Source organism: Odocoileus virginianus, chromosome 7, assembly GCF_023699985.2.
Source record: "Odocoileus virginianus isolate 20LAN1187 ecotype Illinois chromosome 7, Ovbor_1.2, whole genome shotgun sequence".
Lineage (NCBI taxonomy): Eukaryota > Metazoa > Chordata > Mammalia > Artiodactyla > Cervidae > Odocoileus > Odocoileus virginianus.
In genome coordinates, this window is record NC_069680.1 from 68314108 (window position 1) to 68337425 (window position 23318).

Sequence of the window (23318 nt, forward strand, 5' to 3'; positions counted from 1 at the left end):
TCGTCCAGGTGTGCGGCCCTGATGCAAAGGATGTCACGTGGCCCTGGAGGGGTGTCAGTGCCAGCTCCCCTCCTGGGTGCGTGGCCCACCGGGCACTGGCCTGCCCAGGGAGGGAGTGTGGGTGCTGCAGGGAGGGATAGGGCCGTGCTCAGGCCTCTTCCTCCGTGTGTCCCGAAGTCCCCCCGGCTCAGGTCGTCTGGGTTTCCCACCCAGCCCTGGGTGGGGCCCCCACCACTCCTTCCTCCCTCTGTGGCTTTCTGGTCCTAAATGGGAGGGGACTCCAGAGGCTGCAGCCGGCTGTGGAGTGTGAGCCAGGGTGGGGACACTGGCGGTGGGTGGAGTCACGGGATGGGTGGCCGTGAGTCAGGAATTGCTGGGCCTGTGTGTCATCCGGCGGCCTGCTGCTCTGGCTTCCCTGCGTCTGTCTGCCTCATCTCTCCCGCCCGCGTCTGTGCCTGTGGGCTGCTCTGCTGGGGCCACAGTGCTGTTTTCAAGAGCTCCAAGCCCACGACGGAGAAGTCAGAGGAGCTGGACTCCGGGTCCCAGGCACCCCCAATGCCCAGGGTGACCTTAGACATGTTCCCTCCCTCCCTGAGCCACTGTTTCTCTGATTGGAGAGTGAGGATGGAGCAGGGCAGGGGTTCTCAGCCCCTGCTGTCCATAAGACCCGGGCAGCTTTGCAAGACAGCGCACCCTGGACCACTTAAATCCTGGGGGCAGGGCCTGGAGCCTGGGTGGGAACCTTTGGCCTGGACGGCCTCTGATGAGCTGTTCTCTCCACCTTCCCCACAGCCCCCAGGCAGCCTTGTGGACCAGCACGTGGCTCCTGGAGCCCAGGGCCTACACCAGATGTAGTTCTGCCACTTTCTAACACGGTGGGCAAGTGACTTCATTCCCTGAGCCTCAGTTTCCTCACCTGTGAAATGGGGATGACCCCACCACTTTATAGTATCACTGTGGGGACTAATGGGTTAACCAGCATAGCCAGTGTCTGTTGGAGCCAGACTTAGGATGGATGTGGTGAGCACCATGAAAGTGTCAGCTGCCGTGTTCTCTGATCTAAATCTGTTTTCACACCACCCCTCCCACACTGCTCATTCATCCATCCAGCGAACACTCTGGGGGCAAGCCCTGTGCTGGGTGCTGTGAGTGAAAGAAAAAGACACCCACTGTGGGGGATGGCCTTGGCCCATCCATGGGTCCAGTCCCAGAGGGTAGTAAGTCCAAAGGATTGATGGGCAGGTGGGGGCTGGCTCCCCTAAGAATCCCACCGAGGTGCTGGGCTAAAGGAGCCCTTCTTTCTTAAAGAACAGAAAATGGACTTCCCTGGTGGTCCAGTGGTTAAGACCCTGTGCTTCCAGAGTGCATGCAGGTTTGATCCCTGGTCAGGGAACTAAGATCCCACATGCCACGTGGCACAGCCAAAAAGAGACCGCAGAGAGACCCCGGACTCAAGAGAGAAAGAGGGGCATCATAGGCTAGTCCTCAACTAGGAAGCACCCAAGGGGTCCTCAGTGCCTCCTGGCAGGGGCCCTGGTACACGCTCTGGGTGTGTGATGGCGCAGACAGGCCTGGGCCCTTGGGCTGCCCAGCAAGGCAAGAGCAGCTAAGGTGGGCAGGGTATGGAACAAAACCTGACCCCATCCTCCATCTCCTAGAGTCCTCTCAGTAACCAAGGATGTTAGGCAGGCCTCATTTCTCCCACTTTCAGATGGCAGATGGAGACCTAAGAGACTGAAAGGCACTTGGATTGTCAGGGCTGGAGCCTACCTGTGTGTAAACAAGATCTGATGGAAGGCTTCTCTGGGTTGCTGCATTGGTGGAGCATCTTGGGACAGGCTGCAGAGTGCAGTTGGATGATTAACACATCCTGAAGTCCTTTGCTTCCCCAGCCTTCCCAGCAGCAAGCCTGCAGACCACCACTGGGCTGCCCTGACAGGGAAGGCTGTCATCCCTACAAATAGTCAGAGCTTCCTTGGCCTGACTCCTCCGAGAGCCAGGGGTTGGGTCACACACTTACCCTAGTTCAACCTTCTCCCTCCCCATTCTACCATCGAGTACACTGAGGTGGGCAGAGGTGCAGGGACTTGGCTGAGGCCACGTGGCTTGCAAGCAGTAGAACCAGGATTTCAACAGGCCTAGGTGACGTTAGTGCCAGTGCTCTGACCCGCCACCTCCCGCAAGCAAGAACACTGCTCTCCTTTGTCTGGCATCTGTAAACCTGGGCCTCGGCCATCACTTCAGGCTGGCCTGGCCCACGTGTAACCAGAATCCCAGAGGGACGCCTGTTTGGAGAGTGTGACTGCCGGGGGCTGGCCCCTGGCCCGGGAAGGGGATCGTTGGGAACACTTAGTCCTAGGCGTTTTATGTGTGCTGTCCAGAGTGCCCGTGCCCTTCAGCCTCTTGACCTTGCCACCTGCCCTGGGCCTGGAGTCCAGGCTGCCAGTCCTGCACCAACCATGAGTGTTGTGTCAGCTCAGCTGATCCTCCAGCCAGGGTCAGCCCGGACCAGGAAACAGAGACCTGGAGGGACGGGGACCTCCCATGTGAGTCCTCAGCTCCTCCGTCTAACCTCCAAGCAGAGCTGGCCTGGCTTCTCATCCTGTCCCTCTCCGGACTTCTGTTCCCCACTCCGCAACGTGGCAGGCAGAGACTGAGGACCTCCACAGCCTCTTTTGAGAGCCTCTGCCAGGCCCCATGAATGCTGTAGGGGATTGGGGATCAGGGGTGTCACTGGGGTGGGGATGAGGTTCCTCCAGGGCTGAGCTCAGATGGGCAGTGCAGGGCCAGACCACCCCAAGCAGAGTGAGCAGGTGCAATAGACAAAGCCCCTAAGAGGGGCCACTGGCTGAAAATTCAGTTTCGATCATCAACATTGGGAGTGGCAGGGCCCCTGCTTTGGCCAGCCCCAATCAGGTACCTCTCTGGACAAGACCCTAATCCCTGGGAAGCATAAGATTATGCCCAGCCATGGTGTCTGATGACATGGTGAGTGTGGAAGAGAGCTCCTGGCATGGGATTTGTATCTAGAGGATGCTCAGCACCTTGGGCCATTCTGTGGGGAGTGACTAGAGGTCCCCTGTCCTGGGAGCAGGCCATCTCTGGGAAGCAAATCCACTGGACTGACTCTTGAATTGGCCTCAGAGAGGGTCTGAAGCCAGGATTCATCTTCTCAGTATCTTTCTCCATCTTTTTGGTAAGAGACCCAGTGCCTCCATCCCCAGCAAGACCCCAAGTCTGTACTTGATGGCAAACCTGAGCCAGTGAGAACAATGACCATCACTATTTACCAAGCACTTCCTATGCAAGTGCAGTGTGGGTGTAATCTAATTAAATCCTTACAGCCCCGTGAGAGGAGCGACTCAGTGTCCCCATTTTACAGATAAGGAAACTGAAGCCCAGAGAAGCTAAGTTTCTTTCCCAGCTTCACAGGTCAGTGAATAGCAGAGCTATTCTATACATGCATTCTGCTGTGTCAGACCTAGAGCCACATCATGCACTCTTAGTCCATGTTGTACCTCACCCCTTGATTAGAGGAGAAATTGTTCATTTGATGGCTTGGGGAAAAGGGAGCCACTCCCCTCTTCCTCCATTGGGAGCAAGTCACGCGTCACAGCCAAGCTTTGTCTGGTCTCAGTTTGCCCCTTCGCACAAGCCTGACACCAAAAGGCTAGGTGGTTCGGCACACGTGCACCGTGAGCTGGAGCGCCTCTGAGAGTCAGGATGGATGAATACTGCTCCTTAGGGCCTAGGTGATGCTCAGTGGAGGCAGTGAGGACTTTCCCTCTGATAGAGCTCTCCCAAGGGGTGCCTCTCTATCCTGGCCTTGAAAACGCAGCAAATCAGGCTTGCGCTCTGGGTGAAGCTTTGGAGGGGCCCTCACAGATGTGTCTGCAAGTGCCCTTGAATGCAGTTGTCCCTGCTCCTGATTTCATCTGTCATTGTCTCTTCAGTCTGAGGCTTTTCTCCTGACAAAAACTATGGGCCTTTGCCTGGAAGGGGTGCTCTCCTGCCAGAGAGACTCTGCCCAAGACCTTGATGCCCCCGACCCCCCATTTTGCTACTCCCCGGCACTCTGTCCTAGAGTTGTTCTGTGTCTTGCCCACCTTGATTAGACAGTGTGCAAACACCGTTGGGAAGCATCCAGGCTGGCGATGTTGACCCTGTCCTCCTCTGCCCACCGTCCACCCCTGCTCTTTCCTCTTCTCCTCTTCCTCCTCCAGCACGTGGTAGGCAGTGTCATTATCATCAGGAGAAGGAAATGAATAGATGGAATAAACAAACATGAAGGAACATCTCCTAGAAGTCTGTTTATAGCCCCCATTTTCCAAATGTTGGGAAATGTCTCAGAGATGTTAAGTGGGTCGGGAGGTTCTGGGAGCCTCTTCCTTTCCCCAGCACCCTCTGTTTGGGTCCCCATGGTGCCAAGGTGTGGACCCAGGTTGGCATGGGCATCTCCGGCTCCTCCCACTTAGAGGCATCCCTGAGGGCCTAGCAACAGACTTGCCAGGCCTGCACTTCATTCAGCAGAGCCTGCCAGTCTGCCCTGCCCCAGTCACCGAAGTTTGCATGCAGGAGAGGGAGGCAGGAAACCAGGGGCACGCAGAGAGGGGCATGCAGTGAGGACCTGCAGGGCAGGGCCAGACCAGACGTGCTGGGCTTCCCTCAGCCTGGGTGTGGGCAGGCTGTGAGGACAGCTCGAAATATTCTCAGAGAAAGTGAAGACAGACAGGATTATTGAACCAAGTTTGTGATTCTCAGGCAGACCGGGCCAGGAGTTTGCCCAGACCTCAACCAACCAGCTTCCTAGGTCTGTTTATTTATCTTTTCCTTGAGACCAAATGCAGCTACTGTCCTTTGGGGAAAGGACTCAGGATTTCAGGCCTCTCCTGAACACTCAGGGCTCCCTGAGCCTCTGAGCTCAACCCCACCGTTCATGGAGTGAGTACAAGGGTCTCACAACAGGAGATAATCAGACACCCAATTTTAATCATGCCAGGAGAAAGAAAGAAATACTGTCCACATATCTGGAAGTTCAGGGCAGGGAAAGCTCACTTGAGGGGAGTGTTAGGGGAGGCAGCATGGTGGAGGCAGTCCTTGGGGCATCAGAGGATGGACAGGGTTCCGATGGGCAGAGTTGGGACTGCAGAACTGTTGAAAGTGTGGTTTGAGGTAAGACAGGGCACATTCTTCCACTTTCCAGCTGCAGGACCACTGGTGTCTGCTGCCAAGTTTCTTCATCTATAAAATGGGCTTACGGTCCCCTGGTGACAAGATTGTGCTGAAGATGGAGGGAGGGACTGAGAGCTTCTGGGTTGTTGAGGACGGGCTCTGGCAGGCAGGAGATGTGCCAGGTTTGTGACAGCCTGAGTCCCTCACATCTTGAGCATGGTGGGTGTGCACAGGTGTGTGTGTAGGTGTGTGTGTGTGTGTTATTGGCAGCAGGTGTGAGGACCTGCGGCCTAGTGACAGCCCTGGACTGCAGACTGAGAGCTGGCATTGGTGCAGCCCCCTGCCCACCACCCCTGCCAAATGGGGTGGTCCAGCCCCTTCCCTCAGGGGCTTATGGTAGCTCTGTGCTCTGGCCAATGCCATCCTCTACAAGGTCAGTAGGGGCCTCCCCTAGTGCGTGTGTAGCTGGAGAGACACCCCGAGCCACCTTTTTCCTCCTGGCCCGCAGGCCTTGGCTTCCACGAGGCCCCGGACCCTCGGTCTGTCTCTTCCACGTCTGGATTCCTCCCCCTCCCCCAGCTTGGTGAGGTCAGGGAACATGTATTCCAGGAATGCAGGAGGCGGGGCGGCCGGCCCGGTTTGGATAACCATCGGGGTAAATATTTGCCTTGCTCCCGGAGCCAGCACTGGCCGCCAGGGGAGGACGAGGGGGCCTGCTCCCAGGGTCATGTAAGGGGATGCGTCCCTGGGTGGGTCTTTGAGGTGAAGGAACCCTTGTCTCCCCGGCGACCCTGGGAGCTGGGTCTGAGGCCACCTTCCTGGACAGGGCCCCTGGCCTGCAGCACCAGAAGCTGTTTGGCCCACCTGAAAAGTGAGGGTGGGAAGAGCTGCCTGGCCCGACTGAGGCGAGGAGGGTCGGACCCACGTGGGAGCCAGCGCTGGTTAGTTCAGCCAGTGGAACAGCAGGTTGGACCCAGTTTGGGTGGGTGCCCACATGACCGTGTTCTGGTCTTCACTTGGCCACCTATGACCTTGACAGTCACCCCTCTCCTGGACTCTTGACAGTCCCCATTCACTGACCTGTTACTGACCTGTGTGTAGATGCACTTGCGTCTATGTACCCGTGTCTTGTGAAGCTCTCGCAGCCAGCAGAGCATGAGGGGCATGTGTGTGTGATTAGCAGCAGTTGACAAGAGTCCAGAACTTCAGCTCAGTGCTGTCACTGGTGTGGTCCCCTGCCCTAGAGACCACACCAGGGCACCCAGAGCCCCTCTCCCAGAAGCCTGTGGGTAGGACAGTGCTCTGGCCAATGTCAGGCTCTACAAGGTCAATGTGAAGCCTCTCTTGGCGGGTGAGTAGCTGAAGGAGTGATTAGTCCCTTTTTAGAGAGGAGACGGGGGCTCAGAGATGCCAAGTGACTTGCTCAAGGTCACCCAGCATGAAAGGGCAGAATAGGGATTCAAACTCAGCTCTACCCACCCTTGCCCTGGACCTTACCTCTGAGGACAGGGCCAGGCTCCAGTCCAGAATGTGGGCTCCCGACCCTTGGTGGCTTAGAGCACACTGCTCACTTAGCCATGGGCCTCTGGCTGCTGTCACAGGGATGTCACAGCACCCCACACCCCAGAAGCACCGTGGCACAGGCACTTCTGTCCTCCCGGAATCCCCAGTCAGCCCTGTGTGTCTCTGGGCCAGCCCCGGTCCCAGTCCACTCGGCCTGATGCCTGCACTCAAGCCCACACCCAGGTGGGTCCTTCCTCCCAGGGGATCCCTAGAGGAGCAAGGGATGGGAAGGGGGTGGGGCTCGGAGAATCCATCGGGGTCCTGGGACAGACCCCACCCCCGAGTGACCTCTGCCAAGTCCCAGACCCAACCTTGCCACTTCCCAGCCTTTACACCCCTGGCAGCTCTACCCTCCCTCGGAGATCAGTGTCCTGCCCTGCAAAGAGGGTGCTCGTTCCCACCCTGCCCTGCCCTTGGGAGCCCCAGACGTGAGATGAGAGTGGAAGCACATTTCAACCTCCCACCCTGTGCAGGGAGGTCTGCACACCTCCCCTTCTACCCCTTCCTGCCCTCGCAGCCAGACGCGGCTTTGTAGTCGAGGTAGCCCCCTCATCCAACCCAGAGGGAGAGTCCTGAGCTCAGCAGACCCTCTGGGCAGTGGGGCACCCCTCCCTTGGGGAACCGGGGTGGGCCCCACCACCCCTCTCGGCCCTGAGTCTCAGGCTGCCCTCCACCCCGTGGTACTGAGGGCCTTTTAAGCAGAGCACACTTCCCTGTGTGAATCTATGTCCTTTACAGTTGTGGCCTGGCCAGGCTGGGGGCACACATGAGACACCTCTGCCGGTCTCCCCAGGTGGCCAGAGCCCTACAGGCTGTGAGGCTCACCTACAGGCACCCAGGGGGCCAGGGGTGAGGGCGGATGACTTCACCTGTGTGTTCACAGCCCCACCTGGGCCTGAATTCCCTCACCTCCACCCCAACCTGTCTGTACAGCCAGTGTGAGTGGGGCCCAGTGCACAGACAAGGGAGCCTGGGCGTCCAGTTGGTCATCTTGAACAGGTTGAGTCTGAGTGGACAGACCACCCACTCATGCCCAGCTCTGTTCTTATTACTTTTCTCTCTGTATTACCTGCATGACCTTAGGAAGATATAGAAGCTCTCTAGACCTCATGTGTAAATTGGGGGTGCTATTTAGTTACTACTTCATAGCATTTCGCTGAGAGCTAAAGAAGTATCACAGGAATAGCCCCCAATGTGGACCCAGTTCAGGCAGGCTCCTGGTCCTTTCTCCTTCCCAGATGGGGGTCCAATGCAGGCTCAAAGGGAAGGGGGTCAGTCCCTAACCAGGGCCTGAGTTCATATCCTGGTGACCCCTCTGTGTGATGACCTTTCTGTGTGACCTTGGACAGGTCGCTTCCCCTCTCTGGTCTATTGGCCTCTTTGCACAAGTCCAATAGCAAAGAACCGAGGATGGATGGGGCCGAGACACGTATGTGTGCGCCGCGAGCCGGGGGAACTCTGCGAGGCAGGATGGGAAGGCGTCGTTCCTCGGAGCCGGGACGTTGCTCATCGAGTGAGCGAGGACTTTCCAGCTCTGGCTTCTGTCTCAGCTGCCAAAATAATTATTTTCTCTTTGTCAGCGAGTCTGCGGCCAGCTTGCCTTTGGGAAAGGACTGAGCTGTGGCCGGTGGGGAAGCAGGATGCTGATTCCTGTTCTGCCCCAGCCACTGACTTGCTGCATGACCCTGGGATGGGGGCAGGTGCTGCCCTCTCCAGGCCTCACTGTCCTCCTCTGTGAAATGGGAGAGTTGGAGTCAAGGGCCCTTTGTGTCCCCACGGTGACCAGAGTTTGGGGTGTGCCAGAGTCAGAGGGTCAGGCCCCAGAGACATTCTCTTTCCCATGTGGAGTGGGGGTGCTGAGCCAGGCTGTGGGAGCCTGGGGTTTAGGGGCCCAGTGCTCCATGGAGCCCAGCACCAGCTCCTGAAAGTAATTTCACCTCACTAACACGGCTGGAAAGCAACCTGCATGTCCGGCACTCAAGTACATTACCTTATACTGTCTGTACCACTCCTTGAGAGTGGACCCCTCCTTATCCCTTTATCACCTCCCACAAATGAGGAAACTGGGGGCCAGATAAGTTTAAGAAATTGCCCAAGGCCACATGGTAAGGGGATGAACCCAGGACTTGAACCAGATCATTTTTATTACAGTACTGAGCACACTTCTTAAATGCCAGGCCCTGGTGCCCCTTACTGAAGCCATAGGCACACACTTGGCTCCCTGGGAACCCTGCACAGCCGGTCTGACCCCTCTGCCAGTCCCCAACACATGTGTGAACCCAGACTTCATGTGGCCCATGCACATCCACTCCCGTGGTAGCCCCGGGCCTCATCCCAAGAGGCACTCAGCCCTGCTGGTAGGTTTCCCATTTCTTAGAGGAGGGCACGTGGGTGCAGCAAGTGTGCCGATCACCTGGAGCCACCCAGCGAGATGCCTTCGTAGCTGGGACTCCAACTCGGGGCTCTGCGGCTCCCACCCCACAGCCAGAACTCCAGAAGAGCTACCCTGCCAGGGTCTGGGTCTGGATCTGGTCCTTCTGGATTCCCAAGGGGCCCTGTGGGTGTGGAGGAGAGGGCAGTACTGCTGGCCCATTGTGGAGATGGGGCAGTTGAACACACTGTACTGGGGAGACAGGGTCTGGGGTCCTCATCCGCCCAGTGCCCCAGGGGGTCCTTCCACTTCTGCCTTCTGCTCCCTCCACTCTGAACACCACTGTCTCTGGCCCAGACTCTAGGGGCAGCCTCCCCGCTGGTTTCCCTGCCTCTTCCTGTCCCTTCTAAGCCCTTCTTCCTGGCATCCTTGGGGATCTTCTCAAACTAGACCCAGGCTCACATGGCTCAGCTGCTCAGACCCTCCCATCCATCCTTGCGATGGTCAGCCCTGCCTTCTGGCCATCGCTCACCTCCCCACCTCCCTCCTCCACCACACCACCTAATCTCAATTACTCCACTGAGCCAGGGTTTTTTCCCTGTTTGGAGCCTTCACATATACTCTTCCCCGTGCCTGAAACACTGTTCCATGCATCTTGGCCTGCCTCTCTCTGGCTCATCCTTCAACTTTACTTCCCCAAAGAGACAGCCCTGAACCTTGAGTCTATGCTGTGTCACTTTGTACTTGTTCTTTCTGGCAGATACCAACTTCTAATTATGTGTTGTTTGATTCTTTGCCTATTATAAGTCTTCACAAGGATTGATCCGTGATCCTGTTTACAGCTCAGGGTGTTTGCTAAATGTTTCTTGCGTAAATGAATGAATGTCAAGCGCTTTTGTCACCATAGGCCCTTAGATCCTCCCAGAAACCCTTGGAGAGATCATTGTGATTCCATTTGACAGGTGAGGAAACTGAAACTCGGAGCAGCCCGGAGCTTACCCACAGTCACATAGCCAGTAACTGCCAGCTGTGAGGTGTCAGGGGCCTGTTAGGGCCCCTTAGCATTAGGCCCCTTTTCCTCTCCTTCCTTCATTCCCCATATGTCCAGTGGGGATGATTTGATTTAGCTGACAGTGATCTTTCCAGCAGGTGGGCGGGGGTCTGTGGCTGCGGGTCAGTTCTGGGGCCTGGCTGTGAGTGGTCCCTGACCACCCTTCTCATTGCAGGAGAATGGAGCTGGAGTGAGGCGGAGGGACCGCCAGCTGCTGACCGGCACGCAGGACGCTGGTGATTCACAGGTCACTGAGGTAGGTGTGCAGCCGGGCTTGGGGGGCAGCTTGGCCCTGATGTTCAGGGAAGGGGCAGGAGGCGTGTTTGTCCTGAGTGGGGGAGGTGCTGGCCCCAGTGCCCTGTGCCTTTGACTGCAGCACAGCCTGGGTGGGACTTGATGCAGCCCCCACCCCACCCCCACTGAGATCTCACTGGCCCCCAAAAGGACTTCTCGGGGCCTCTCAGGCCTGATCTGTGTCTCCAGTGGCTGCCTGGCAGGGGTGGGAGATGCATGCAGGAAGAGGGATGGGTCTGACGTCTCCAGCCTTGGCTCAGCATCCCTGTCTGTACCACTCAACCCTGTGGCACAGGGGCCTTGCGTGCCTAGCAGCATGGCAGCCACATGGGAAGAGGCAGGATGGGCAGAAAAGCCTGTTCACTGAGATGGGGGCTGTGGCTGCCCACCCGCTCTCTCCCACAGGCCCCTGAGCACCCACAAGTCTGGGGGCAGAGTGCCTGCATGCAAATCCTGGCCCTGCCTCTCATCCACCGTGACCCTGTGTGGTTCCTTAGTGCCTCAGTTTACCTGTCTATGAAAGAGGGCTGGGCGCCATGCCCCTGACCCCACATGTGCACCGGCGCAGCTGGACACAGCAAATGCTCAGGATCTGGCATTTCCCTTGCTTCTCGCACACCTCCATTCCCACCATCCCTCCTCTTTGAGGGCCCACCTATGCCAGGATGGACACCAATTGGTCATTCAGCTTGATGAGGCAGCTTGGGCCCCCAAGGAGCTCCCGGAAGCATCTGGAGCCCGAAGGTCCCAAGCTGAGCCTCGCAGACCTGCCTCAGGCCCCGACACCAGCGTGTCTCATCACAGAGCGGCTTTTCAGGGTTGATGACACTTGGCCCTGTGCCAGAGGGCCACCCGTGTAATCCCTCTTTATTCGGTGGCTCCCAACCCAGAGATGAGAGGCTGTCCCAGAAATGCTGACTTGAGCCAGGGCCCTTTGTCCCAAGGCTCTGGGGCCCAGCCAGGGGAGCCCGAGTCTTCGTCCTGGTGGGAGGCCCCGCCCGATGGTCTCCCCGCTGCTCTCAGCATCTCTCCTGAGACTCCAGTGCTCCCAGGTACCCACACTCAGGGCCAGGAGAGCCCTGGGGATCCTCTGCGCTTCACTCAGGTGCTGGAACCAGGCAGCAGACTCTGATCTCCCTTCCCGCCACAGGAAATCCTGGCTTCCTCCTATCCTCCTCGCGACCTTGGGCGAGTCCTTTCACTTCCGTGAGAGTTCTCATCTGAACGAGGATAATTATACCAAGATTGCTGAGAGGGCTGTTGGGAGGATGCTTAGAAACCTGGAATATTCCAAGTATTACAGCTAGGTACCAGGCACTGCGCTCCTTAAACGCATATTTCCCCACACAGTAATCCCATGTGGAGGTGTGTTTAATGCCTCATTCTCCGGAGGCTCAGAGTGGTTCACAAACCTACAGAGCTGTAAGTGGTGGAGTGGGGATTTGAACCAGGAGAGATACCTTAGAATTAAGCAGCCCACGATGCCTTAGAGATCAGGGGCAGAGCCACAGGGCAAGCCCAAGGTGGGTGCTCAGGAAACAACCCCCCTTTCTGCCAGGCGGCCTTTGTCCAGCCCTCCAAGCCTGGCTGCCCTCAGGAGCCAGTGGGTGGCCCCTGAAGGCCGGTGGCCTGCCCCTCCCCAGAGGGCCTGCTGGCAACTCGATCAGGCTAGGGGAACCCACTGCTAATTGTGAGGTAACCTTTGAAATTCTCCTTCACGGTGGGTTCTCTTTTCGGATGTTTTTCAAGGTAATTCATTCCCTTTCCAGAAATTGCTGGTGGAGGAGCATTAGGCAGCTGGTAATTAATCATAGGAGCGGCTTGGAGTTTATTCTTTAAAAAAAAAAAGAGAGGATAGAAAGCCTTGGTGGAAAAAAAAAAAAAAGAAAAGGAAAGAAAACCGCTCCAAGGCGAGGGTGGTAATCAATACCTCGGTGTCCTAGAAACGGCTGGGGATGGGGGTGGCAGACGTGCGGCCTTCTCCCTTCCTTCCCAGGGCTGGCAGATGGTCAGTGCCTGCAGCGTTGCCAGGGAGGCTCTGCCTTTGACCATCAGCCCCCAGAGTGACGCTAAGCAAGTCGCTGCTTCTCCCTGGTCTCACCTTTGACCTATGAAATGGGTGAAAGTCAAGTTGTCAGACTAGGAAAGAATTTTAAATGATCCGGGGCATATCCTAGTGCCCCGGCACATAGTCATTGCCTGGTTGATAGTTTATCAATTGAGTGCGTAAATGAATGAATGATTTTCTTGGGTCTTCGTCAGCCGTCATCAGTCAAGGAAGGGATCCTGTAGGACACTGTTTGTCTGATTCTGTTATGATGTAGAATGAAAGCCAGGGTGATTGGCTGGCTGTGTCACTTTCCAAACCAATGACGAAAGGACAGTCTTGACCGACAGACGCTGGCCAGCAGAACTCAGGCCCCTTGGTGGCAACCTCACTGAGGTGTCCTCAAGTTCAACTTTCCAAGAGTCTGAGCTGTCTGGAGACATTTTTTTTAAAGCTGCTTTCTGGAGAGGTAGTGAGTTCCTTGTCACTGGAAACTATGTGAGCTGTGGCACTCAGGTAGCAGGCTGCAGGGCTCAGAGCTCTCCTGAGTTTGGGAGAGAGCATGAGGCTACTAGGGATGGACACCGAGGAGGCTGGACTGGCAGAGTGGAAAGCCTCTCCCCCTGGAGCTGCTGCCCAGGGCCCCCAGGGAAGACTGAGAAAGGGGCTTGTCCATGCAGGACTCCGATGTTTTGGAGCCTGTTCCTTGGAGGGAAGAAGAGTGTGCAGGGGTGTGTGTGCCAGTGTGTGCCCCTGAACAGGTGTGAGGAGATGTGTGTGTGATTAGCGAGGCTATGTATGAGGCTGTGAAGTGTGTGAATACTTGTGACTGTGCAAGAAAAGGAGAGTGCCCCCACCCGCGTGTGCAGCTCCCAGCAAGACCTTGGCACCTCAGAGCATCCCCATACATGAGGCCTGGCTTCAGCTGCACATTCAGACTGGCCAGATGGGCCCTGCTGACCACGGCAATGCCTGAGTCTAGTCCTAAGAGTGGGTGGGTGCAGCCAGACCCCCATGAGGAGGCAGGGGTCTGCTTGGGTAGTCCTCTGAACAGCCTGACCAACTTGGCCCAATGTTTTTACTTCTCTCCTTGGCCTCCAAATCCAGCTTGTGTGTGTGTCTGTGTGTGTGTGTCTCTGTGTGTGTGTGCATGTTTGCCTGCCCTCCGTGTCTTTGTCTCTGTCTGATTCTCTCTGTGCGGGCTCTTCTCTCCTGCCCAGCTCCCCTCTCTTCTCACAGTGGCAGTCCCGCAGCCCCCGTCTGCCTCCCTCCCAGCTCTGCGTCATCACCTCCGTCATCCCAGGACTCCGCAGAACTGAGACCTTGCAGGCTCCCAAGCTGCCACCTTTCCCCCTGTTTGCCCAACTCTGGCAACACACAGCTCCCTCCCACCTTCCTTTTCAGGGTGTCCAAGGCAGCACCCCACAGTCCCGCTGCTTGGAGGCTTTGCGCTGTGTGTGATGAGTCCTCCCTCTCCTACCCCCTGGGGATGACCACCGTCCCATCCCCATGGACCCTCACTGTGCCAGCCACTCAGGATGGAGTCTGATCTCCCGGCTGAGATCTGCCCCCATGGTCGCCCCTCTGTGCTGTCCTGGGCATACGTCCTGGCCACAAGCTAGAGCAGGGCAGGGGGAGCGGGCCTGCGTCCACTAGCAGAGGCAGCTGGAAACCCAGCATTTCCCTCCAGCACTAATGAAATTCTTGCTATAATTAGAAGTGAGGTGTCCAGGAGCTGGCTGCCTGGCGGGAGCGGGTGTATGCTCATGAATAAATAAATTGTCCTTTTCCGAGGAGAGAAGGAGCCAGAGGGTGGGCTCCCAGAGAACTGCAGACCTGGAGGGTATCTGACCTGTGAGGTGGGCGATGGGCCCTAGTGGTCTCCACTCATCTGCATGCCCTTGGGGACCTTTCTGAGTCCCCTTCCCTGGTCAGCCAGTCTTTCTGTCAGTGCCAGCTGTGTGCCAGGCCGACTCAGCCTGGCATCAAGGCTGCTGCCGTCTGGCCCCAGCCTCTTTCACGGCCACACCACACACTGGCTGCTGGCCCGTGTCCTAAGCTGCAGCTCCACTGTGCTGCCCCTCCCCATCGTTATCACCTGTCACCAGGCTGCACCTTTCTTCTGCACTTCCTCCTGCCTCCGGAGCCCTTGACCCGGTTGCTGTACAGCTGGAACTTTTCGGAGCCTTCCTCAAGCTGCGCATCCCCACCAGGGATGGACATGGCCCAGTCCCCTGGGGACTCCAAGGCCTCCAGTCCTCAGAGGCCCTGGTTGTTTCCACCCTAAGCTCTCCACCCTCTCCTTCTGCTCTGATGCCCTGCAGGGTGCTCAGCAGACTACTGGGCACACCATCTTTTATTTTGTATTCATTACATGTTGGGATAATAACATACTGGATGTTTTATACTCTTTTCTCATACTCGGTCTTCGAAGACTGCTGTGTATCTAATGCGGAGAAGACATTTCAGACTTCGGTGGTCAGTGGCCATGTGTGGTTCTTGGCTGCCGTAGGCGACCACATGCAGCCTTGGCGACCCCAGTTTTCTGGTTCGCCTGAGGGGAAACTGAAGCAGGGGAAGGAAGTTTTGCAGATGAGAGTTTGCAAAGCCAGTGTGCTCTCTGTAAGACCAAGCTGCTGCCGTCCTGCTGTTCAGAATAAAGAACTGGGCATGTCGCACTGGTCATAAAGGTAAATCGAATCAGGCAAGACTGTAGCCCATACCCAGGTGACTGAACCTCAATAAGGGTAGAGGAGAAATTATGTGAGGGTTCCATTCTCCCCAAAAGGGGTTCCAGCAATTGTGAGCTTCCCCACCTCATCCCCAAACAGCCCCAGACTGAGGTGCCTCTCACAGGCTATGCCACAATAGGGGCCAGTTCCCCCGCCCTGTCACCCCTAGCTTCTTTCCAATCCCCCTAGAAAACGGGGTTGGGGGTTGGAGCCCAGGAAGGGAGGACGCCCCTGTCCTCCACCTCCTCCCACATCATCCAGGATGCAATCTGAATTGCAGAGGCGCCCAGTGGATGTACCTGTGAACCCAGAGGTTCCCCACAGGGTCAGGAGATGATGGAGCCGTGCCAGCTCCAGGCACAGGAGCTGCAAGAAGGGAGTTGTCTCCCTGGAGCCTGGCCCCGCTCCTGCCCAGCTGGAGGGGCTCCAGCCCCACCCTCTGGAGATGACTTTCCTCTTTATCACCCACAGCCCCAGCAGCTGCGGCAGAAAGTCAGGAGTTTCAGGTGCTGGCTCGCCCTCCCTCTGTGGGACGCCTGCCCATGGAGGAGCCCCCTATATCCATGGCTTTTCCTGGTCTCCCCTCTTGCAACCAGCCACCTGCCCCCTCTCTGCTGGAGTGAATGCCCCTTGAAAACTCAGGGAAGCTCCGAACCATGTCGCCTACAAGGTGCTGGTATGCATGCTAAGTTGCTTCAGTCGAGTCTGACTCTGTGCAACCCCATGGATTGTCGCCTGCCAGACTCCTCTGTCCATGGGATTTCCCAGGCAAAAATACTGCAGTGGGTTGCCATGCTGTCCTCCAGGGGGTCTTCCCGACCCAGGGATCGAACCCGCATCCTTATGTCTCCCATATTAGCAGGCAGGTTCTTTACCACTAGCGCCACCTGGGAAGCCCAAGGTCCTGGTATGCCAGTGCTGAAGGGCAGCAGGAAGCCAGCAGGCACCTGGCCTGTGTGCCCTCAGCTTCCTTGGGAGAGGGCAAGGAGGTTTTATCCGGCATTCCAGCTTTGAATGTGTTGGGCGGGCTGTGTTAAGGACTCCGAGGCTGTGCACATGTTGTGAGAAATAGTAACGGGCGCTGCTCGGTGCGCGTGCGCCCTTCCAGCCCCGGCTCCCAGAGCATGGCATCTACTTGTCAGATGTGTCCATTCTGAGCCGTGGCCAGTGGGGGTGTGGGGAGGAGGCAGTCACCTCAGGTGGTCCCACATGTGTCTGTGTGCTGTGGCTGCGGTGTGGACTGTGCTCAGGGAACCTTCTAGAGTCCCCAAGTTATGAGGACTACATACTCCTCTAGAAAGCCGACTGGGGAGCACCAGCCCCTGCCTACCATACTCCTCTGGTTACTGGAGAGCAGGGGGGCGCGTGGGAGCCCGTCCCTGTCAAGCCCCGTCTCCCCTGTCGAGTGCTTCTCGCCTTTCTGCAGTTCCCGTTTGGGAAGCTGTTTGGGACCCTTTGTTGCTGTCCTGAGGCATCCTTGGGGGCCTGTTTCAGTTTCTGTGGGAGCATCTCTGCTTCAGAGCCTCCATGGAATGCTCCCCTGGTGCCTCTCCATCCGGCCCACCCTTCGGTTGGTGGACAGTCTAGCATGGGACAGCCCTCGCCAGGGGGTCCCTGCTGAGCTCCTTTCCCCACCCTAGTCATCCCCCACCCCACCCTTGTTTCACCCCCCGTTTCCGCCCCCAATAAATGCCCTCAGCCGAGTCCCCTAGATGTCCCCTGCCTGGCAGCTCTGATGATTGAGCCAAGAGGACCATGGTGAGCTAGAACCTGCAAATAATCTGGACCATTTTTCTCTGTGTGTGGAAGAAACACAACGAACACTCTTGCACCCTTTATCCAGCGTAGTTTGTCCCCAGTCACAGCTCCAGGAGGGTTGTTCAAGGTCATCCCTGCCTGCCAAGATCCTCTAGTGGCTGCTTTCCCACCTCTGCTGCTGGAGAGCTCACCACCCATGGGCCCACTGGTGTCTGCGGGTACAGGACACAGTAGGACACACACTTAAAGCAGGACAGACACGTGGTGAGTAGCTTCAGTCGTGTCCCACTCTTTGCAACGCTGTGGGCTGTGGCCCGCCAGGCTTCTCTGATGGGATTCTCCAGGCTGGAAAACTGGAGTGGGTTGCCATTTCCTTCTCCACGGGATCCTCCCAACCCAGGGGTGAATCCTGAGTCTTTTATGTCTCCTCCACTGTCAGGCGGGTTCTTTACCATTAGCACCACCTGGGACAGACACCTGGGGGCTCAAATCCCTGCCCTGCCACCAATCAGGTGGGGAGTATAGACAAGTTACTTCATCACCGGTACTCTCTGTTTCCTCATCTGTTTGCGGGGCTGGGATGCAGCAATGGCTGTGCAGTGCCAGGCATCCCTGTTGACTGTAAATGGATGCCCTGAGAGAGACACCCCCACCCCTCAGCACTGGAACATCTGCTTGAGGTTGGCACCTGTTAGATCCAGGACCTAGATACTTCCCTCCTCCAGGGATGCTGGCCTTCCGGGTCCTCTCTGGAGCTCTGGGGTGGGAACTGTCAGGATGACACTTCAATATGGCACATCTCCAAACCACCAACACACACACACCAGCTGGGGCACTTGTTTAAATGCCTGTTCTTAGACTCCTCTCCTGGAGTCTGTGTCTGTGAGTTAGAGTTGGGCTTTGGACTCTGAATTTCTAACCAATACCCCATATAACACCTGCAGTCAGGCCAGTCTGGAACACATGGATGCCGGTCACAGGGAGCTGGCCAAGAGATAGGGCCATGGACAGTATCACAGCATCGCTGGGTGGACTTGGACAAGCCCTGTCCCTGTCTGTGGCTGTTTTCTCATGAATAAACCAGGGGTTTAGATGATCTGTAAAGGCTCTTCCTGCTCTTAAAACCCTGTGATAATCAGAAGGACATTTCCTGGTGTCCCATTTGCCAGTCTCCCTGAGTCACATCTGTGAGTTTCAGCCCCATTCCTTCTGGCTGCATAGTGTTCAGGTCAGCAGCCACCTGCCAGCCCCAGAGTCCTAGGGACAGAAGAGCTATTCCCTGGGTGTGATGGGCCAGTTAGTGGCGATTCCCCTGGGCCTTGCAGGAGGCCTTAGATCAAGAGGCATCTGCGGATCTGAGCTCTCTTCCCTGAGCTGAACTAGCCCCTTAGCCTGGGCCCGGCCGAGGGAGGCAGGGGAATGGGGTTGTCTGGCTCCTCTGAGAGACCCTGGCGCTTTATTAGTTAACCCACACAGAAACCTGGGGTGTCAGTACTAGAAGATGGCCCTGTGGAGCCGTTGCATTTTTATAGATGGAGAAATTGAGGCCCCAGGTGGAACATGACTTGCCAGAGAGAAGTGGGAAGCAGCTGCAGAACCAAGCCTCTTGGCTTGTTGTCTGGTCTCTGGGCCACGCCAAGCCACCCACCACCCCTCTCCTTAGAAAGTCCATCTGAGATGGGTAGGCTTGCCAGGCTTGAGCCCTAAATCAGCCTGTTCAGCTCCCGGGAAGAGATGAGGGCTGTCTTAGGACAGGGACCAGGGAGCCAGCTGCTCCAGAACACTGGGCCCTTTTGGAACCACACTGCTAGACTAAAACAACCACCCCCGCTCTGCCCCAAGTCTTCCTGCCCCAGCCAAGGACGCCCTGTGGAAGGTTTCCAGGAATATCCACGCAGAGGGCACCGTGCTCCAGAAACGACAAGGCTCTCCCTCCCAGATTCCCTCCCATTTTCCACTCACTGGCGCTCAGGAGAATTAATAAGCAGAGGTGAAAAACCGGCCCTTGCTCTAATAAGTCCTCGTTTGAGTTGGCTGGGCCCTGGCAGGTGGCACAGGAGGAACTATTCCCCCCCCCCCCCAGGCCTTCACCCCCTGTCTGGGATGATGTCAGAACTGGGGCTCAGGGTCTGGGCTACGATCCTTTGACCGCTGGCATCCTGCTCGCATCGCCAGTGCTGTTGTAGGCTGGGGCCAGTGGCTCTGTCCCTCCCTGGGCCCAGAGCCCAGCCGGGTCCTTGGTTCAGGCTGGCACCTGGCATAGGGCCCTTGCACAGGCTGGTCCTCCCTGCCACTCTCCATCTGCAGTCAGTAAGCTGGTAGTATTTAGTAAGCACCTACTCCTTGTGTGGGTCTGTGCTTAGTTACTGGGGTGATAAGGAAGCAGAAGACCCCGTGGCAGCCCTCAGGCGGCCCCAGTCTAGGCCAAGACATACATGCAGAGGACAAATGAGTGACACCCAGTGCCCCTGGCACCAGGAGGGGTTATTGCCGAATAAGGGTTCTGGAAGACTTCCTGGAGGAGGCTGAATGGAGCCAATAGACAGTCAAAGGCTTTCAAGGATTTCAGGTAGGGCTGGCGTGAGGCAGGAAAAGCCATAGCCTCAGGTTGTGTGTGGTCCAAACCAGGACCCTAGATAGATAGATGCCTGTGCGTGAGTGTGCTTGTGCCTGGAGTGGGGAGAGGTGACATTTGTACCAGTGCCCAGCAGACAGGCCCACAGACAGTGTACCACACCCAGGCCCTCTCCTGCCTCAGGGGGCAAGGGAGGCACATTGGATCGATTAGGGCTGTGGCTCTGCCGTGTGCTCAGGCCTGGCACGCTATAGACTGTGTGCCTATTAAATGGATGAACTGCACAGAGTAGCTATCCTTTGAGGGTTGTGGAAAGGAACATCACATAGTAGGTGCTCAGTAGATGCAGACTGAATGATGGCTACATGACGTACACTCGGGTATCAGCCTAGTGACTGAGAAGCCAGGTCAGGAGGCAGCAGGGGCAGAGAGGTGGGGGCACAGCCTGGGGACGGGGAGCAGAGCCTGGAGTGGCCCAGCAGAATTCCTTAACATCCTGGGTAGCTGGTGCCCACCAAGGACTCGCTCTGGGACCTGCCCAAGTGGAGATGTGGTGGGCGAAGACCCTCGGGGCCTAGCTGTAGGGCAGGGGAAGCCTCCCTGGGGCGCCCCTGTACATGGTGTTCAGTGCACGCCCCAGACAGATTCCCCCTACCCTGGAGCTTCTGAGAGAGGAGGAAAATGACCATGCATCACACCTCTGTTGCTGAAAAGCAAAGAACAACCAAGCCATGGGACCCTTTGACAATAATAATAATGACAGTGTCACAGGCAAGGCAGCATCTCCGTTGATCCCAACACCATCTTATGAAGTGGGGACCAGTATCATCTCCATGTTGGGGTTGGGGAAACTGAGGCAGGGGGAGGCCAGGAAAACAGTCCAATTCGCCAAGTGGCAGAGCCAGGGTGGGGTTCGTGTTGTCTGACTCCTGCCTCCCCGGGCTCACCCCTCTCAGCTCTTACTGTCCCTATGGTTCCCAAAGCCCCTGGAGCATCTTTCTGGACAGAAAGAAGAAGGAGGATGCAAACTCTCCGAGAAATCATTTGAAGTCTTTCATTATCGATCCTTCCGGCACCTTCCCAGCTCCGTGGGAAGATCAACGCCCAGCGGTTAGAGAATGGGCCCTTCCCCTGAATCAGTCTTTTGTAACGGAAATAAATTATCTGCCAGCCTTTGGTGCCCGGGAGTTTGATAATTCAGGTGTTGAAATGGTAATGACCGTGGGGCCAGCCTGGGGAAGAGGCCAGTGAGTCAGATGGGAGATTCAATAGGAATTAAAGGCATTTAATCTCAATGCAATATGATTTTCCCAAACATGCCGCCTCTGCACCAAGAATGAGCTAACTGGAAACACCATGATGTCTCCAGCGGGGGCTGATGCTGGGCTTTCTGCAAAGCCAGTGGCCCTGGGCCTGCCTGGTTCCCCCAGAGAGGGCCTGGGCCGTGGAGCTTCTGGGAAGTGGCTGGAGCTCGGTGGGCTCTGAGTGTGGAAAAGGACACGAAGAATCAGAGGGTAGTCAGCAAATCCCTCAGGCCCCAAGGACAACTCTGCTGGTTTTTTTTAATATTAATATACATAATTTTATTTGTTGATTTTTTTGGCTGCGTTGGATTTCACTGCTGCACAGTCTTGTCTCTAGTTCTGGCGAGGGGGCTACTCTCTAGTTGTGGTGGACGGGCTTCTCGTTGGGGTGGCCTCTCTTGTTGCTGAGCACAGGCTCTAGGGCATACGGGCTTCAGTACTTGCTGCTCCTGGGCTTGAGAGCACAGGCTCAGTAGTTGTGGTGCACTGGCTTACTTGCTCCGCAGCATGTGGGATCCGCCTGGACCAGGGATAGAACCCACGTCTCCTATACTGGCAGGCAGATTCTTTACCATTGAGTCACCAGGGAAACCCCAAGCCACTGCTTTTTTTCGGGGCTGAGAGGGGGGTCTCTTGGAGAGTAATAAGGAGAAAATTTAAGAATAGACTGTGATCAGCAAAAAGAGCTAGTGACTTGCCCAGGGTCACCCAAAAAGGATTTAAGTCCTTGTCCTTGCTGTTAATCATGATGGTATGGTTCTGTGTGTGTGAGTGTGTGTACTGGGGGAGTCTGAATGACAGCTGTGTGAACTTTATATGCATTATCTAATTTAATATTTATTGAGCCTGCTTTGCAAATGAGTGAACTGTGGAATAAAGAAGTTAAATAGCTCGTGCAGCCCCTGGGAGCTAGGGTCAGAATTTGAACCTGGCTCCGCCTGACTTTCAAGCCTGAGTCCTCAGCCAGATGCAAGACATAGAGCACTCACTCTGGGCCTTGCTGGGGAAGAGCCCCCCACCAACCAAGATCAGAGGGGGCTTCATGGAAGTATGTCAGTTTCATCTCTGACAGTCAAGTATCTTTAAATCTTCAGGTCCTGAGCTGTGTAAGGTCAGGTCACCTGACCCCCAAAAGCTCTTCCTCTTCATCATAAAACAAGGAGAATAGGGCCTCCTCACCAGGGCCTGGAGGATTAGTCACATAGTAGGTGCATTCTCCAGATTTACCTGGGCTTCTGAAGCTGCCAGCTCAGCCATCAGTCAGGCCTATGTGTATCAGGGCCCAGATCCCTTCCCAGCATCTACTCAGATAGTTCTGACAGCCAGGATGGGCTGAGCTGCAGGCCACGCCCAGATCATGGAAAGGGCAGGAGAAGGCTGAGACAGAGTGGATGGAAGTGACCCTGGGGGAAGACGGTGTGCACAGCCAGTCCTGGCCACCCAGGTGTTGGCTCCAGAGAGGGGTGTAGGAGGAGCCACCTGATGAGGCCCCCAGGCTGAATCCCACCTCTGTTTGATGGGTGTCAAGGAGCTAGGGAAGATACGGATCTATAGATGAATACAACTGTGTCGTTTCTCACTAAGCTTTCCTCAAATCCATTGTGTCGGGAAGCCCTGCTCCCTTGGGTTCTGGCAGGGAAGGGGGTCATGTCGGCAGCCCCTTTGTAGCTGAGATGTCCTGTGACACATCTGGGCTTTAAAATCCGAATGCACTGGGCACTGAGGTGGGAGAGTTCCGAGTTCATCCAGAAATAGGGGCAGAGAGAGAGAACTACACAGAAACCATGTAACACAAAGACACCCTGACTGTGGAGTTCTGGAGACCCCAGATGTCAGGGACTGGGGGAGCCGAGGAGTCAACAGATCCCACCTGCCCTAGATAGGGGGAAACTGAGGCCCAGAGACTGGAAGAAGCTTGTTCCCGCAGAGCTGGATGCAGCAACTCCTACTCTGGCCCGCCCTCCTGGGGTGGTGTCCACCTCCCTCTATGTCTGACCTTCCTCCCATTGGCTCTCCCGAAGCCTGAGCAGAAGGTGAGGGATGAGCAGGGCGGGAGAGGGAGGGTCAGCGTGTCTCACCTGGGGCACCTCCCTTGGCCTTGGAGGCACAGAGCCAGGGCTCCATGGGAAGGGGTAGAGAAGGCCAGCTTCACGGTGCACTCTGAGACCCCCAGCTCCACATCACAGAGAGAGGTTTCTAAACTTCTCCAGGACTCAGTTTCCTTATCTGTAAGATAGAAAGGTCAGACTACTCCCGAGCTGGTTCTGTGGCTGAAAAGTGGTCACGATGCCTGGCTTATAGGTGTGCGGTGGAGCTCAGCTGTCGTCACCATCGTGGAGGGATGTGGGATGGGGGGGGGCAGCTGCAGGATAGTCCCGTTTTGCCAGGGGACTCGCTTGGGAATCTGCCAATCTGATTTGAGGTTGTTCTTTCTTCACTGATAATCTGATG

The 23318-nt window shown here is 56.4% G+C and overlaps 1 protein-coding gene across 3 annotated transcripts in view; it reads left to right on the plus strand.

Annotated features, from left to right (window-relative positions):
- ZMIZ1 (zinc finger MIZ-type containing 1) overlaps window positions 1-23318 on the plus strand; it is a 191287-nt gene that overhangs the window by 30898 nt on the left and 137071 nt on the right. For all 3 annotated transcript variants that reach the window (XM_070470918.1, XM_070470920.1, XM_070470919.1), the window contains exon 2: window positions 10333-10413. The gene's annotated coding sequence lies outside the window, so the exon portion shown is untranslated. The remainder of the gene's footprint in view (window positions 1-10332; window positions 10414-23318) is intronic.